Raw genomic sequence first — 15,391 nt, forward strand, 5'->3', positions numbered from 1 at the left:
GAGAGTTTGATTTGCATTAGGGCTGTCAAATAAATTAATTGTGATATTAAAATAAATGTTGTATTTATATAATATATGTGTGTGTGCCGTCTGTATATAGATGTATATAAATACACAAAGATACATTAGTCCCCCTTTATTTTTGTCACTGGGTTTTGCATCCCAAGTGCTTGTCAACTTTGATAACATAGTTATCAAATCATTTTTAATCATTTAAAATGTACAGTGTCATTTAAAATTCCCTTATTTGCACAACGTTTTGGAAGGACAGTGTCAATATATATATTTAAAAATAACATCAATTATATTTTAATATACATGTATATGTTTTAATATAAAAAAACATGCATACATGAACTCTATATTTCTTTTGTATTGATTTATAGATAATAATGATTTATAAGTTGAGCTGCTGAGTTGAATTTCACAGAAATGTCATTTGACTTAAGCCCATGTAAAAAAAATAGGTAAAGTAACCTGCAGTTTTGTTTCAAACAGACATGGCGATAAAGCTTTAAACAATATTGCCCTTCTCCCCAAACAATTGCATTGATGTTAGGTTAGATTATCTTTTATATTAGTCACATTTACTTAATTGCAATAGAGTAAAACATTTCCCCCTAGAAACTGTAGAAATAGTTTTTCCTTCTATAGAATGTTTCAAACGTGAGAATCAAGCTTATATCATATTTAATTATGCTTTGTTGCCTTTATTTTAAGGATCGTATTCTTACTTTCATGACTGGTTTTGCCCTTTGAGCTGTGACAGAAGTCACATGTAATTTCTCCCCTATTCTGTGGGCTTTGATGTTTTCTCATTGATGAAATTGAATCATCAGAGTGGACAAAAGTGCTTAGTGCTTTTAGTCTGGACACGAACAAAACAATTAACAGAGATTCGCAACCATCGGGGGCTGCTTTGTCTTCCTGTTTGCCATTTGTCCTCTTGGGAAACAAACAAGTAGGAGAAAGATCCAATTACCTCCTTCGAGAAGGAGTGTAGAGGCAATTCGCCTTAAAGTGATTGTCTCAGATCTGCCACATTAGGTTTGTTTCTTCATGGTTCGGGTGGACTAACAACCGTAATATTATCAAGTGGCTACAAGGTTCTGGCTCTGAGCGCTTTTTTGTTTGGGTCCATGTGTTTTTATTCAAAATGGTCTTCTTGTGAATGCAATTTATCCAAGAAGGTCAGTTCCAATTGATGCTTCCTGGTACCTCCTACATTATGGGTAGAGGTAACAATGTAGGTGTAATTTGATTATGCCCTTAGCCATACTGTGTCGATATAAAGCTGTTGCATGGCTGGGCTTTTCTTCATCTTTGCGTGGTAGGAATAATATAGTAAAAATAAGATATGAGAGATTTGTTCAGATTCTCTGGGGATGAGGTAGTCATGGACGAATGGATCATTTAATGCACTTTCACATTAGCACTAATTTTCTAGAAACAGCAGGAGCCTTTACAACGCTGTATGCGCGTATGACAGAGAGGAGAGAAAGCTAGCAGAAAGATGGAGATTAAGTCAGTTCATCTCTGACTTTCTCTGCATCAGGAGATAAGAGTCATGGTTGTAATGAGGATTGGGACCATACCATAAAAAGCTGGTGTATTTTAAAACTGTAGCTCTGAACTGGTTTTGCTTCAGCACCTCAAACCTAAGGTGGTTGTCTGACTATAGAGGTGTTGCATTTTATATTTACAGTAGATAAAATCTGCAGTCACACTTGACTTTTCGTTCCATTGACTTCCATTCATACGCATGTGAAAGGGGCCGTGTCCATCGATGCGCATTTACGAGGCTGAAAACTGCTGGAGATCGGCTGAAAATGGCCGTTGCAGGTGCAGCGTTCTGCCCAAAGTTGAGCTTTTTTCAACTCTGGATGCCTGGTCGAACACCAGCGCTGATCGTGGGAAAAACGCATAGCACCAGTGCTGAGCACGAAAAAAAAACTGATGGCTTTTTTTAAACGCTACGTTTCTGTTAAAAACAATTGAAAAAACAGGTTGACCGCAGATGTAGACGCCTCGGTGGACTCAGGCCCTTGTCATTGTTTTGGCTTGTAGCCCGCCCGTTACAGTCACTGTTTCATAGCATGTTCTTATGCACATATAGAATACTATAATACGTTATAAGACTGTACGAGGTTTTGAAGAGTCGTTTACTCAATGGAGTGGACATAATTTAGCATTTCATCCTTAATATACCTGCAATATTTAACACTGTTGAAACAGCAAAAATCAATAGAGCACATAAGCTGTTCTCACAGCACCAGTATCCGGTTGTCAATCTTCTTTTAGAGTGCTAAATACTGTTGTGTTCGCACAGAGTTCATGTATGACAACAACTGTACTGTAAATAAACCGATTACTTGAAACACCTGCATTTTGAGAGTGGGTTCAATAAACTTGACTTGTCAATGATTTGACTCGTATTAATGAAACGCGACAACTATTTATCAGTATTCGATCTTAGTTTGATTGTTTGCTTGCACCTCGCTCGTTGAGTTAAATTAACCCGGCGAATTGTCTGTATGCGACCTTTTTGTCTATTTTAAAAATCCAAATCTAACCTTTGTCTTCCAGTCTTGCACTGAAAGTTTGTTTAGACAGATTGCACAACAATGGTTTTGCTAGTGTATGATAAATCTAGAGCTGCAGGGGAGGGCCGTGATTTATAGGGGATCCTTTATATGCTACGCAGCCTATTTCTTAAAGACCCCACCCCCAACAGAGTCATTTCACTAATTGATAGTTGCCTGGAAACTCTGTGAGGGGGCTGACAAGAGACTAATACTGTACATAAGAATGGGTGTGCGGCTTTATCGGTTACGAGAAGAAAAACATTCATTTTCATTGACTTGCACAAGACCATTGATCGGGGATTGATACGGCAGCACATGGCGCATTGTGTTAGTGAGGGCATTTATAATGAAGTGTAAATGAAGGTATGATTTAAATTCTAAGCAGAGATCTGTGATGTCATCACACACACTTTTGGTCAAATGACTGCACATATGTGACCCTGGATCACAGAACCAGTCTTAAGTAGCACAGGAACGTTTTAGTAATAGACAAATGGATGGCCTGCTGCGGTGGCCCCGATAAACAACTTCAGAGGCGATTTTCTCAATATTTAGATTTTTTGCAATCTCAGATTCCTGAGTTTTAAACGGTTGTATTTCAGCCAATTTCCTATTCTAACAATTTATACATCAATAGAAATCTTATTTATTTAGCTTTCAGATTATGTAAACATCTCAATTTCGAAAAATTGACCCATAAGACTGGTTTTGTTGTACAGGGTCACATATGTGCAGTGACCAGATGCTTCTAGGTGTTATAGAAGAATAGTCTTAGTCATCATCATAAAAGCTATTGATCCAAGGCTAATGCTCAGCCATGGGCTTTATTATGGGTTATCTATGTCAGATCAATACCTTTAGCAATGGTCATTTGTTCTTTTTTCTCTCTGAGATTCGGTGCACATCAGCTCTAAGTTCAAGAGATTTGGTGGTGGTGTTATAAAATGTATTTGTATGAAAAAATGCACCGTAGCTATAGTGATTCTTAGGATTTACATTTACGCATTTGGGTAATGCTTTTATCCAAAGCGATTTAGTGTATTTACAGTATACATTTTTTGGAAACACTTTACAATAACGTGCTATTTGTTAACTGTAGTGATTGCATTAGCAGGTAATGATACATTTTGTTTTTCAGCATTTATTAATCTTTGTTAATTTTAATTAATGTCAATTCAGTTGTTCATGTTAGCTCATGGGGCATTATCCAATTTAAACAGACACAAGGTTTGCTGATTTTAATATGAACTAAGATTAATTAATACTTCAGAAGGATCGATCTTTGTTAGTTAACACATTAGCTAATACATTAACTAATTGTTAACAAATAGCACCTTCTTGGAGATGGTGGTCTAGTGGGTTAAACCACTGAACTGGTAAATCAAAGGTTGCTGGTTCGATCCCAGAAGCCACCACCAGTGTGTCCTTGAGCAAGACACTTTACTCCATGTTGCTCCAGGGGGATTGTCCCTGTAATAAGTGCACTGTAAGTCGCTTTGGTTAAAAGCGTCTGCCAAATGACTAAATGTAAATGTAAATGTTCTTGTAAAGTGTTACCCATTTTTTTATACGGAATACCTTTTTTAACCCATGACCTTTGCACTATGAATAGAGAATATCCTTCCAATTGAGTTACAGGAAGAGTTCTGTAAGTGATCTATGTGAGCTGTAAAGTATCACATTTTTTTTGAATGCAGTAAAAAATGTCAAATTACAAAAATAGACTGAAAATGTTAATGTTAAGAAAATATCAAGTTAAATGTAAAATAAAATTAAAGACCAATATGATTTTATGTTTTTTCTGACGCCCCAGCCTCCAGAATATGAAAAAATGTTTCGAGCTTCAAATCAGGTCATAGCTTATTTTATGGTTGTTCATTTCTAACTGATCATAGATTGTCATTTGCTGGTCCAAGCTTGATTAGATGTTAGACCAGCTAGACTGTTAGCTTAGACGGCTCTTCTGATCTGGGTCAAGGGACCTGCTTCCTCACCAGCCTAAGGATCAGTTGATTAATTTTTTTTGGTTCAACAGTCTCCCATGACCAAGAACAGTATGACAGAAAGGTTCTTATGTAGGTAGCACTGTATCTTAATTTGTAAAGCATTGTGTTTGCACAATGTGTACACAAAATGTGTACAGTATACATATAGTAACATTACAGTTGGGAGAACCTATCACTCTGTTGAGAGATGAGTCAGTATCAGTTTCAAGCCATCATGGACATGGACAGTATGACATCAGATAGAACCAAACAACATTCAGAAATCCGACCAGCACCATGTTTGGCAGTATGTATTAATATTTATCAGCTGGAATAAAATGATGTTAAAATGATCTCAACGATGTCAAGTGAACTATGCTCTTTATTCTCTTACATTTAGAATAATTTTCAACAATGTATTTAATATTTATAGTATCGTTAGCATCGCTAGGGGGAAAGTCACGTAAAAATCTACTAAATGCAAAAATTTAGGGGTCAATCATGTTATGTGTTAATTTTTTTCTCTCTAAACTTCCATCATAATGTGTATATATAATCGTACATTGCTCTGTTCATAATGTACATACAATCCCTACAGTGCATTCCTATTTATGTTCTGTATATACTCTGCTCAATACTGTATATAGCAGATCCACTGTACATTCTGTAAATCATAGCTTCACTTACTCTGCACTTTCATGTATATAAAACACTATATTCTTGCACTTCTGGTTAGATGCTAACTGCATTTCATTAGCTCTGTACTTGTACTCTGCATAATGACAATAAAGTTGAATCTAAAATCTAAAAAAAAAGATGTTAAGTTTTACGAAAGTGTGAATGGACATCACCTAACAGAAGATGGTCTTAGTCCGTTTTTGATAAACAAGACAACCCCAGCATGAGGGCCGGATATAGCGGCCAAGAGTATCCCGGCAGTGCCAGAGTTGCCCCTCCCCTGCTCCCACTACAATCTGTTTGCAGGATGCTCTATCTGGAGGTATTCCCTCAGCTCGACTCACACCAGCTCTACAGCTGAAACACTACACCATTCTGAAGAGGGCAAAGAGGGAAAATGTCTGGCCGAACGCTTATGAAAGCATTAGTGGAGAGATGGGAATGTTGGTTTTAGGTAACTTGCAGCAATGTCCATTATGAAAACCACTATAGAATATAAATTAAATTGAATTTAAATTGGAATTTGGATTCCTATCGCTACTATAAAAATAGTATTGTTCAACTCAGTCTTGAGTATTTCAACCCAAAAACCTACAGGTTTTTTAGGGCTGCACATACAGTATGCAAATTATCAAAATATAGCAAATGTGCATATCACAATGTTTGCTATAACATACTGATTTGTTTTTATGCGCTGCAAGTAAAACATGGCTGTTCACTTTCCAAGAAATACAATTAAATGTATTTTAATTTTTTTTTGTTAAATTTGACTTTTTAAATATATTTAGTATAATTTAAATTCATTTTAAATTGTTAAGCATTTTTTATAGCATAACGTGTAATGTATTTTTTAAAAATTTGTAACATGCTGCACTTTTTCAATATTGTACCGTTTTTTACTTACCGCAATCTGGTGGTTAATTATTATATCTGGTGCTTTTATTTTATCCATTTATGATTGATCATAGAAGCAGTGATTTAATAGATAACGCTTATAATAATAATAATTTATAGGAGTAGAAATAGTAGTAACCAGGCTTATTATTGATCAAATTTCATAAGGCCCAAGACAAAAATATGAGCCTGCTCCATGCCTTTACAAACTATCCGTCTGCAGAATAAGGAATCACTCTGCGCAAATCACGATCAGCATAACTGTCATAGGCACGTTTGCGGCACTGTGTGATTTGCGTAATTTCTTTAGCGAGCCAGCCACTGAAACAATATGTTCGAATAAACAACGCTAAACAACGACTAAAGTGAATTCCCCTCAGAAAGATTATGTAATATTTTCAAATATCCACTGCACTATTGTTATGAGTCACCACCCGCCTCAGGCTGTGAATGCCTTAATGTAGAAATACAGTGCTGTTGTAAAAAATATATTAGACATGAAATCTGTAACCATGACTCTCTTACATGAAATGCAATTATTGAATTTCCTCCTGGTATGAACCAAACGTCTAAAGCAGGCCACGATAATTCTCCTTTGAAGATATCAATTTTAAATGTAAACTGTACTAAAATCTACTCTAAATTTTGAAGGGGATTAATTGTAAATCGTATGTCTCACGCTCTCATGAAGCCGAGTGGGTGAGGAGAATGAAGATTCATCCTTCTCAAGACAATACATCATTATGTTGGCATTAATCTAGAGGAGGACCTTAACGAAAAGCAATTGTGGTGTTAAAGATAACACATTCAGTGTTTTGTCAAAACTGGTATAAAGTTACTGTCTGTGATTAAGCAGTGGAAGTGTTCTATTATTTCCTCACCGAGCTACGCCTCAGGACAAAAGTCACTCTGGTTCCAAGCCGAGGTCACCGGTGTCGGTCAATACTTTGTGGTCACTGAGGGGTTTCTTCTGAAAGTCCATCTTTCTGACACCACTTACATCTGGTTACGGCTATTTAACTTCTTCCACTTCAAGTCTATTGAGTCAAAAAGTCCATGCCATTGAAAGTAATTCTCTAAGAAGTATCTAACATCTGTGTTTTTCCATGTACAGGCCTAAATTTTAAGACTCTTCAGTATCGTTGCAACAAAAGTTCATGGGTTGAAGTATGTGTAAAATACTGAGTGCTGTTATGTAGCAAAGACTGTTCCATATTGATCTATTTTTAGAGCCGTTTCAAGTTGTTCCATTCGAAAGAATCCAATTCTCCCCGTTAATGTGAATAATCTCGTGCCGAGCATGTGCGCGTTGCAAATATTGACAGTGTTTGCGAGGGTCGAACGATCCAGCTGTCACCGATGACTTGATGGTGAAATGGGAAAGGCCGTCTCTTTGGCTTGGAGTGATTGAGGCGTTATTGATTTTATTTTCATCAGCTGTGAAGGAGGCAGACACACTTAGGGGAGATGGGTAATTTTTTGTGACATGTAACGAAGGCCTCCCGTGTCTCCGGGGGGCTGTGACCAAAAGAGCAGAGGACCGGCAGGAAGGATCGGATCAAACTGCGAATAAGCCGCTGCGGTGATCTGCCGTACGTCTGCACTGAATGCTGGGAAACACCAGAATGTCTCTGACGTTACTTTAATCACACTGTAAGCATTTTATTTTCTGGCCTGAGGACTGATGGGAGTTTGAGCACTTCAGTGCCTCATTAGCTGCAAAAGATGCTTCGTATTGATTTGAGGTTTATGAAATTGTGTGTTGCAGCAGACTGTGATGCATTCATATCTGTGAAGATGCATATATAATCGAGAAATTTTAAACATTACTTATCTTTAAACACAATTAATTAAATTCTATTTACTAGTGAAGGACTGGATCGGGTCGTGCTGTTTTATTATATGGTCGTCTTGCGAGTATTGGCTAACTGACCAATCAGAATATATAGTCCCTTTTCTAATTTATAAGAAGTCCCAGTTCTAATTTAAACTTAAATCAATATTTCACGTCTGTTTATTTATTCATTTTTTATTTGGTAAGTAGCTTGGTAATAAGCTAAATGTAATACAGCCAAGTAGTCATTATAAACTCCATCAGGATGTAATGAAACCCCCTCTGGTCCTGATCACCCCATATTTTGCATTAATGACCGGCTGACTTGACATTATATCTTAAACACCACTCTCCAGCTCCCTCTCTTTACAGTCGTCTAGCATTCGGTCTCTTTCTGCTGCAACGCATTTGAAGCTCCGCAGCCCCCTTTTTCAACCCCCCCCCACGTTCCCTTTTCTCCCGTCCTGAAACCCACTCGAACTGTGTTTGTACAGTCCCAGGGCTGCATTACTCAAAAAAACCCAACAGGGTGATTTAAGGTCACTCAGTTTGACGGGGAAGGCAGAGGAAGAGCTGTATATTGACCCGGGCCGATAACCCCGCCGTGCACGCGAGCCGAATAGAAAAGCCGAAAAAAAGAAGCAGAGATGCATGCAGAGCTGTGTGAGCAGAATCTCCAATCAGACGCTTCGGAAGAGGACGGAATTGGAAGGGTGGGGGAAGGAAAAAGAGAGAGAGGGAGTGTGCGTTTGGGGGGATTTCTCTGTGGGAGAGAGAAAGAGAGAGAGAGAGCGCAAACAGGAGGAGGGGAGGGCTGTGTGTGTGTTTGTGTTCGCTGAAGTGAGCGCGTGTGTGCGCGCGTGTGCATTGCTGCAGTAAGGAGTAGAGGGGGGACGACTGCAGTTTCTCGGGCTGATGGAAGAGAGCGTGCCGGAGACGTTCACACAACGTTGAAACGTTAACCCCTAAGTGCCTAGCTCATTGAGGATTAGGACCGAAGAGAACACCGCAGTCAGGTGTGTGCGGCTCTTGAACGTGCTTTTTGCAAAGACGGGGAACCGTGTGGAGCTGGATGGTAGAAAGATTGTTTGGCGGCACTAGATGGTTTGTGACTTAACCGTGAGCGGTGGAGAGGGAAGCCCATTAGAGTCTGGGCTCTGTGATTAGTGGAGTACTGCAGTGTGATTCATACATTTGTGACTGTTGTTCTCGGCTGTAACTCTTTTCAAGCGGCAATTTGCGTTTATGCTGGTGAAAAGTGCGAGTTGGGAGCTCTGAACCGGAGTTGGTGAGTTAAACCGATGTATTAAGTTTTAATCAACGGTGCATTGTTTATTCGTTTCATTTGGCGTTTTCAACGGCTTGTGGGATCCAGCCACTTTATTTGAACTGATCTCTGGTCAGTTTCCCCATTTCACCTTATTGAGGTTAGAGTTGTGCGCCGGTCATGGGAAGCTGGTCCCGGAGCTGTGCGCAGGGGCAATGTCAAACGGGCGGGTGGCTTTTTTGCCGTGTCCGTGCATGGGCGCAGTGTGTCTTCCTGATTGTCCCCCTGACAGCTGCTGTGTTTCCCCAAGGGGGAAATAGGAACGACACCCTCCTCTGCTTCACCGATCAGAGGGAAGACAATATGCCGCGGCTCTCCGATACAGCTGCTGTAACAGCACATTGCACAGGGAAAGACAATGGAGAGCATTAAAAGAGGTCTGCGGTTGAGAGTAGAGGAGCGAGAGCTGTCGTCTGAATGCACTTTGTCATTGGGTTTTAACCTTGTATTATGTAAAGGAACGCTGTTAAGTTCACGTGCGCGGATGCGAATCACTTTCAGGGCGTTTTGAAAGTGGACATCTAGAAAATGATCCACCAGGAATGTATGATGCCTGGAGGTTGCTCTTGTTTAGCTGAAGGGAACCTAAGTGAGTTCTCGGTTATGTCTCATTTTGGTATCAAGTTTGTTTCTCTGAAAATTCTACTGGCTGAAGGAGAATCAGAATCGTTAATGTACAATACAATAATGAAGCTATTAAGAACGTGGAGGGCATATGTTGCAATTGAGAATTTTATGAGAAATGTTTGAAAATCTCACAGTTTTGATGGCAGGTGTCGTCTTGGTAGATCTGAGCACAACTGGATTTAGCGTGAGATCTCCACCGAAGCTGTAGGGGTAATCCCACACATGTCTATAGGGTTTTTTACTTAGGTGAACAATTTGAGAGGCAGAAGACTTAAGCAAAGGTCTCCATTTGCTCTCCATTTACGAGTTAGTGATTATAAACGTTTCTAGAAGAATGAAAGGGAACTTCTTTAGATGCTCAGCAGCTCTCTCACTCTTTCTCTTGGGATTCTCCTGCAGTAGATGGGGGATCACAGGGAGGGGACATTCTCAAGGACGAATGCTGTGTCATCAAGAGCTGTAGTACAGTATAGTGTGCCACTAAGTGCAGATATGCAACGGGCAATCCAAAGCCATCTTTGAAGCTATATCTGCTTATAACCAAGGGAAGATGTTACTTCTCAGAGGTTGCTCTTTCAAATCTCACAAGACTTGTCAGTGTAAGCTAGTCTCAGATGTTTCTCCCAAAATTGCTTCGGAGACATACAAATGAGATGTAGTTTACTTTAAAATGTACGCCCATTGATGTTCCATAGTAGAATAAAAATTACTATGAAAAGTGAATGGGGGCCAATTTTGAGGTGAACTACTCCTTTTAAACACATGAACGAATATGGAGTATTGTTTGAGTTCATACTGAGATCTTCAATAATATTGACTTTTGATTGCAGACTTCGGCAATCTGAGGTCAGTTTGTGACATTGTTGAGATCTCTAATGGAGATTTGGATTTGCACGATTTCTCAGGGGTAACATATGAGACACAGGAGACATAAGCAAAGATTTCTATTTGCTCTCCATTTGATCTCATTAATGTCTAGTCGAGATATTAAATAGATATCATGTACGATTTTTCTTTCTCATGGTAGCTTGGTGATGCCGGAGGAGGCTATTAAACTGCATTGATGCCGTTTGGTAGTTTTTTATGCTTTGAAAGCACTTATGTGGTTATTTGTGTGGTTATTTTGGGTGTAAGATCATACAGTATGTGTGTGCTAGATGTGGAATATGATACCGAAGCATTGTGGTTTGTGAAGCTTTAAGCAAGATAGCCACTTTCCAAGATGGTCACCATGTTCCTAGTAGTATAGGGTCAAAACAGAGGAACATTGCAGTGCATAGTTTTTGGTTCATTTAAATACAAACTTTCACCAATACGTCTTTAGGAATGATAACAAAGGTACAAATCTGAGTAGTCCAGATCATTTTGACCTTTGAATGTGTATTGTAATGTTTGAGTTATTGTAAAAGTCAATTACTTGACAGTATGGTGTGAGACATACTGAAATTAATGCAAAATAAACCCTTATGGGGTGATCAGGAGTCACAATCGAGGTATTTCTTTCAAAAGACAAATCTGTGAAGCAGGAGGCTTATACAAATGTCGCCGTTTGTTTATTGCTCCATTACTGTCTAGAGATATTAAGTGATCTCATTTGTGATTTCCTGAGGGAAGGGATTTTGGGGTGTTTATTTAACTGATGTGATGTTTTCTGTAATTCAATAAAGTTGTTTTGTTTTTTTAGATGAAAAAATATTGTTTTTGTTAATTCCTGTCTGCATTCCTACTATGTTTAACTAAAAAAGATGTTGAATACAGCTTATATTCAATTCTACAAAGTGTGGTTCTATAAATAGAACAGTTTCCCTCAGCAGTCAAAGTCTGATACAGCAACCATAAACATCACATAAAACAAAGCCACTATCATCTGTCATCTCTGTCTCCCATATGCTCAGATCTCAGTTGTGTGTGGTGAAATCTGCTCGATATGAGATAAGTTATGGTCAGTACACTGGATCATACTGTAGATGGAAGGGGGACATTATTTTGCATCAGCCCTTCGGGATTGTGTGGTCAATTCAGACAGAGGCAGAAATATTATATATCACATCTGATTTATGAGGAGAAACTGTCTGTCGTTTTAAGTCTAATGGAGGAAAAAAAGCTACCCAGAAAAGTGTCCGCACCAGGCTTCCTAAGTAGCTTAAAGCATAAGAAGCGATAGTCTTTTTCCTAAAACTTGACATATGTCATGGTGAAACGGCTTCTAAAATGAATAAAAGATGACGTGGGGCTGGACTTGATTGCATCCATTGAGTACCGATTGGATCGTTGGAAGTTGCTTGTTGATAACAAAATTCAAGCAGATCTTAAAGTCAGTTTGCAGTCAGTTGTGGAGATTTACTAGTACCCCCCATACTCAATACTGGCACCATCCCATTAAGAAAACTGGGTTCTTTGGGGAAAGCGAAAAGGACTTTATCAATTCACCATGTCGTCAATTGCTAATCTTTTTCCAGTCAAAAACGAGTATTGGATAACCCTGACCATAGCCGTAACCCGTGACAGAAGTGGAGATATAGTCATTTTGAGGGGGAGGAGCTTAACGTTTTTGATTTTAGATTATTAGGGCACATTTACTTTTTTTAATAATGAGGCACACAGATAAGTCATTTATAAAAAAAGCAATACAATATTCCATTAAAAAGAGGAGAGATTTCAATTTTATGGGGACTTTAACCATCAAGACTTACCTGGTCATCTAGGTTCATCAGAGATACATTTTAGCAGCATGGCTAGACGGGTCCTCCAACCAGACTGGCATCAAACCAGAACTAACCTGCTAAAACCAGTCTTGGTTCATTATGGATGTTGACACTGGTTTCTTGTGAAAAGGGCTGTCAGGTCAGGTCGATCTTCTCTGTGCTATTACCGCTAATGCTCAGAGTGGTCATCGTCTCCGATGTGACTGTGTCTCTCCGACACCTGTGAGAAGCAGAAACCAGTGAGAAACTATTGTTACTAATAAGGGATGCATCTGTCAATTAATATCAATTTTACAGAAGTGGACATTGCAAAAAAAATAAAATGTTGATACAATCTGAAACTACACTCTGATGTAATGGTTTCGAGCCCTCCATGTAACTGATTTGTTAAATGTTCACCACTGAAACAGGGTGTGGTTGCTCTGCTGTCTGTCATGGGGGAATGAGAACGTATTGCCCTCCAAAAATACAGCTGCTTAGTTGAAGAGCCATAGATGCGGCAATAACTTGAAAGATACAATTTGTAATTAATGAGACAGAGCAGCTTTACCCTTAGGACAAAGTATTGAGGCTAAAACAAGCCTGTGAAACATGTGGAAGGAGTCTGATGTACTTTTTTGTAAGACATTCGTTGTACAATATAACAACATTTTTTGCATTTAGAAAGAAAAGCTCATTTTAATTCATTATTTTATGCATTCCTTAATCTGAGATTTGATTTTTGAATCTGAGAAATTTTTCAAGAACAAAAACGTCAGCCCTCCATGTGTCCAGCTCGGCCAAAGTGCCACAAGAAAGCTCGTGAGTAGCAAACAGAGAGGCCCGGAGCCACGGTATCTGTAGAAAACACTCATGCTCATATCACTGAGCTTAACCAGAAAAGATTTCAGTGGAAATGTTCAACCATCAGTTATGAAATGCCCCAAGACGTGTTTCTAATATGGAGAATGAGGAATGCTCAGATTCACGAACACTGTGTGGTCTTGTGTCTGTCCTTGTATTCACTGCCAGATGATTTATATGTACTGTTATTTTAACCGGAAATTCTTGTTCGTTCATTGTTCTGTCCTCTGCTGTAGATCAGAGATTTTCAACTTATTTCAGTCACGATCGGTGAGGCTAAGCCCTTAAGCGTTATCTTTATCAAAATGGAGGTCTCAACAATTTCACAAATTGAGCTCAGATTTGCCAGGTCTCTCCTGAAGTGAATACCTACACGATTTATAATGGGTATAAATTACAGATGTATAATATATATCATATTGTTGCACTTTTATTGTAGACATTTATTAGTATGAAATCTTTTCAAGTATTGTACCCTGTGTATTGTGCTTCAGCACCCCCGTGGTCCTGTACATGCACCCCTGCTGTAGTCTTTCATACTGTAAGTGAATGTGACTTCAATTTCCATTATTTTCATTCTTCCTGCATATATCCATAGTAATGGAATAGCTGAGAGCAGGAAATCCAGATCAAGTGGAAGATTGCTTGTATTTATTTTCCTTGTGCTTGTTTATATTTGTTCCCAAAATTGAAGTGAGCTGATTGAGGTGGCATTTAGTTTTTTTCTCTCCCGAAAGTCGCTGCATTTCTTTTTTCTGTCTGTCATATTTGCTTAATGTTGGGACATGTTGTTACTGGGTGCATGCAGCACAGGAACATGCTCTTCTGATAAATCCCCGGTACGGCTCCAAGTCACAGTAGAATGAATGTGCGCCTTATTTTAAAACAGAAATGTATACATTGCGCATATTCTTTTATAAATATTGAGATAAAAAACCTTTGTGTTTCTACCAAGTTGAGCTTTATTTTCCTATATATTAAAAAACAAGAATAATTTGAATACCTAGATAATTAGTTGGCATTTATTGTCTAGACGTAAAATATCTGTTTTTGTTTCTGAAATGTGTGAGATGCAGTTTAAGCAAACGTCCATCTCTCTTTTGCTCTCTCTCTCTCACCCTCTCTTTCCTTCTCTCTGATTTAGTGTTTCATTTTCTTGTACAGCGCGGATAGAGGAAAATATAATTTAATATCAGCCTTTTGCTCATTTTTGCCTCTTTAAATATTTATATGGCTGCGTGGACATACAATATCGCACCTGTGTGTTACACTAACAGTTTGTGTGGACATTTCAGAACGGATGGTTTTGTGAAGCCATCTCAATGTATTGCTGGTATTGCAATAAGGCCGTTCTTGAATGAAAAAGTAATGCCAAATATATTGAACCCTGACTAGCAACCAGTGTGCAAGCATAGCAACGCACTGTTTCTTATCTAAGTCTTAAAGGCAAAGCAGCAAACTAAAGTTAGGGTGAAAGGGTGAAGGTGAGGCGAAATCTTGAAAATAAAAGTTTGAATGCTTTAATGCATTAAGTGCAAGAGAAAAACTCAATATGAATGCATCACATTCACTTTCTGTTTACATTTTGTACAAAGTCATTCATAAATAAAAATAAATAAGCATTTCTGCCCCGTCAGCAGGATAGAATACAATAATTTGAGTGATTTATGCGAGTGATTTTGTTTAAGGTTGAAGTTGGTCAGCCGGAGCCTGCTTTCAATGCTTGTTAATTTAATTGTAGAAATGTAATTAGTGAGAGCTATTGCTCTTTGAGGCGACCGTTGCTGGGAAAAGCCTCAGGTCTCGAATTGTTCTACTCAGAATCACACACACATCCTGATCTTGTTTCAGGGTTTTCATTGTGATCGAGCGCTTTAAAATCCCTCTGTGTGATGCAATAACGTGCAACTTTG

General features: G+C 38.6%; 1 protein-coding gene across 6 annotated transcripts in view; it reads left to right on the forward strand.

Moving 5' to 3' along the window:
• Positions 1 to 8,793: 8,793 nt before the first annotated feature.
• Positions 8,794 to 15,391, forward strand: part of syt2a (synaptotagmin IIa) — a 32,410-nt gene continuing 25,812 nt past the window's right edge. For 2 of the 6 annotated variants that reach the window (XM_056732862.1, XM_056732865.1), the window contains exon 1: positions 8,794 to 8,992. The gene's annotated coding sequence lies outside the window, so the exon portion shown is untranslated. The other 4 variants (XM_056732866.1, XM_056732863.1, XM_056732861.1 and 1 more) reach the window with 3 other exon arrangements.

The sequence above is a fragment of the Triplophysa dalaica genome, chromosome 20 (genome assembly GCF_015846415.1).
Source record: "Triplophysa dalaica isolate WHDGS20190420 chromosome 20, ASM1584641v1, whole genome shotgun sequence".
NCBI classification, from domain to species: Eukaryota; Metazoa; Chordata; class Actinopteri; order Cypriniformes; family Nemacheilidae; genus Triplophysa; species Triplophysa dalaica.